Below are 3,666 nucleotides of genomic sequence, written 5' to 3'. Positions count from 1 at the left end.
TTTAGAAAGGCATAACTCGATTTAAATTTCCTAAACATTATTAAGCATCTAGTAAATGTGAAGGAATGTGGGAAATAAAAACACTAAGGTGAATAATAGAATCTCATAGAAAATTAAGTTTTCAAAACTAAGTTATTTTAAAGATTTTAGAATGGAAATGCTTACCTTACATTCATCTAAACAAGATCACAAATGACACATCTATAATACATCCAAATCAACTCTTTGCTAGTTGATCACCCAACTGAGCAAAAGTAAAATAAATCCATTTCAGGTTATTGTGAATTATAAATCAAATCCAGTTATCCTAACACAGAGACTTTCCCATTATTTTTCTGAAGACATTCAAATTCAATAGATCCAAAATGAACTTTTTATCCTTTTCCCAAATTCATTCTTTCTCTAGTTTTTCTAACTCAGTGAATGAATAATAATTCACCTTTTGACAAAAACCAATCATTTATGTCACCTTCCTTTACCTGAACTATCCCTTATCCAAAGCATCACTAAGTCATTTGAATAGCTTTACAGTTTTACCCAGCATTGCCCAAACTAGCATCACTTTTTTATTACAATAGCCTTTTGGCTATTATACCAGCATCTACTTATACTTCTTCCTAGCTCATTCTCCACATGTTATAAATGTTTAAATACAAATTTTAAAGTACATATTTAAAAATACACACAGCTGAACATTGCTCAAAATCCATGAAAGACTTCCCATTGCTCTTATGATAAAGACGAAAATTCTTTTATTTAATTAATTAATTAATTTTGAGGCAGAATCTTGCTCTGTTGCCCAGGCTGGAGTGCAGTGGTGTGATCTCAGCTCACTGCAACCTCCGTCCCCTAGGTTCAAGCGACCCTCCTGCCTCAGCCTCCCGAGTAGCTGGGATTACAGGTGTCTGCCACCACACCTGGCTAATTTTGTATTTTAGTAGAGATGGGGTTTTGCCATGTTAGCCAGGCTGGTCTCGAACTCCTGACTTCAGGTGATCCGCCTGCCTTGGCCTCCTAAAGTGCTGGGATTACAGGTGTGAGCCACAGAACTCGACCAACACCAAAATTCTTAAAATGGACTAAAGCCCTGTAAAATGTGGCATGTTTTGTACTTCTCCTCAAGCCATTCTCTAAATTGCTCTCCAAACTTCAACAATACCGACCTTGAAGTTTTGGAAAATCACAAGCACATAGTCTTCCTGAAATGTTATCTTGTTTGTCTAACCACACTTTGACTTAGTTAATACATATTCATATTTCAGACTTCAGCTCAAATCTAACTAACATCTTCAAGAAAAGCCTTCCTGACACACCCCTTCCCTAACCAGTTTGAGTGGCCTGGTGTATCAGTTAGGGTCCAGTAGGTCAATAGAAGGAATGTAATACAGAAGGCAAGTTATGAAGTTGTTAGATGAGCTGAAAGAATAAATAGAAGATGAAACATGAATTTGCACCTGCAGGAATTTGCCACCATGACTAGACCTAGAATAAAGTCTAGGGAAGTAACGGTGTTACCAGATGTCAGGAATTGAGGCCACCAAAGGGATACCTGAACCAAAAGGTAGTAGCTGTCCAGTCGAAGCTAAAGCCAAGGAGGAGACAGAGCTACCACGAACAGACCCACCTGAAGCAGAGAGAAAATTATTCTGACCTGTGTCTGCCTCAGACTCTCCAATTTTCTATCCATGTCTTCCATTAGGCAAGCTCATAAAGTAGCCAGATAGCAAAGGAGCACGCGTGATGTTGTTTGCAACATCAACCTTTGTCATGTAAACCAGAACAAGGAAGGAGAGAATGGATTTGAGAGCAAACAAGCAAATAACTGGCACACCCACTTATATGCTTCCAAGCATTCTCCAATTTTCTCAGAACTCTTCATGATTAATATCTATTTTCCTACTAAAGTATAAGCTCCTCAGGAGAAGAATCATAAATGTCTTTTAGTGTTGTACCTCTAATATCTTGCATGATCCTCTGTAAATGTGTTGAAAAAATATATTTAAAATCATTTAAGCAATCAACTAACTGTTGTTTCAGTCAAAACAATGGTTTAGCCACTAAAACACAGTTAATGTGGTGGTGTGTTCCAGGAACTCTTAACATATTTGGAGACCATGAGCTTTGTTTAGTGTCACATGAAAAGTCATGAACTCTTTCACCAGAAAATGCACATAAACACAAAACATTTTACATTGATTTTTTTGGCTCATAGGCCATCCAGAGATTTCTTGTACTTCTAATCTAGAAACAATGTGACCCTCTCTAGGTGGGTGTGGAATTGTTTGGGTGTATTTTTGTTTTCACAAGGTCTGAGACCCACTGCTGTCATTTAGTGAAAGGGGAATGGATAATATAAACTTCTTGCAGAGAAATGTTATCCCATCCAAAATGCTAACGGTGAATCCAGAAACCTCAGATTAAAATTATGCTGCAGAGGAAAATTATTTGTCCATCAAATTCAAAATTATGTTTCCTCTTTGGTGACAAAGAAATTCACCATGAATACCACTTCCTTTTAAATTGGCTACTGGAATTATATACAAATTCCATATTTATAAATGTTTAATTTATGTAACACATTTCACTGAGCTTTGATAAATTTACACATAATGGAAATGTAAACACAGAAAATGCACATAGTAGTGAAGATTTGTTTAGGACTTTATTAGTTACCTATTTCTCCATAGCAAATTACCCCAAATCTAAGTGCCTTAAAATAATACACAATTAATTGCTCAAAGTACCTGTGGATCAGGAATCTTGGTGCAGCTTACATCTATCCACTGGCTCATGGACCACTAGGCTAAAACAAAGGTGTCAGTGAGAAATGCGACTTCATGTGAAAACTCTACTAGAGGAGGATCTGCCATCATGCTTACTTATTGGACTCAGGATGCAGTTCCTCAGGAGAACTGTTTGACTGAGTGCCTGTTTCTTGTTGGCTGTTGGCCAGAGGCTACCTTCAATTTCTGGCTACAGAGACCTCTATATGGCATCTTGATTCATCAGAACAAGCAGGAGAGAAAAGCCAGAGAGTGCCAGAAAGAGAGAGTGAAGCAGAGAAACAGAGAGAGACAGAGAGAGAAAGACAAAAGTCACAATCTTTTACAGTTTCACCTTGAAAGTGACATCCCCTCACTTTTGTCATATTCTATTCTTTAATCACCAGGTTAAACCCATATGCAAATAAAGAGGATTATACAAAGACATAAATACCAGGAGAAAGGATCACTGGGAGTCATTATAGAAGGCTCTTATCACAGTGATGAGACCACAATAGCAAAAGGAAATAACTTATCGAAAAAAAAGTAAAAGTTGCCTAATTTTAGTTATCTTTTAGATGCTAAACAATCAATGCTTTTATTCCTAATTTTTTAAAAATTGAATTTCCTCTTCATCAGAAAACAAAAAATGTAAAATATCACATAGGATTTCTTTCCACTTTGGCTCTAGTACTTCCTAAGTTCTCTATATCTTGGCATTCTTCTCATGGCACATTTAAAAAGAGGGAATTATGTTTAACATTTTATGATAAAATAAACTTGAATGAGTTATTACAGAATAGTTTGTCTATTTTACCCTTGGGAGTGATAATACAATTTTACTTTTGAGAAGACCTTTACAACTCATTAGCTTATGAATTTTGTATCTTTCACACAAAGAAAG

Source organism: Rhinopithecus bieti, unplaced genomic scaffold (assembly GCF_001698545.2).
Source record: "Rhinopithecus bieti isolate Rb0 unplaced genomic scaffold, ASM169854v2 scaffold_32717, whole genome shotgun sequence".
NCBI classification, from domain to species: Eukaryota; Metazoa; Chordata; class Mammalia; order Primates; family Cercopithecidae; genus Rhinopithecus; species Rhinopithecus bieti.
The sequence above is the reverse complement of the archived record's forward strand: the minus strand, read 5'-3'. Positions refer to the sequence as shown.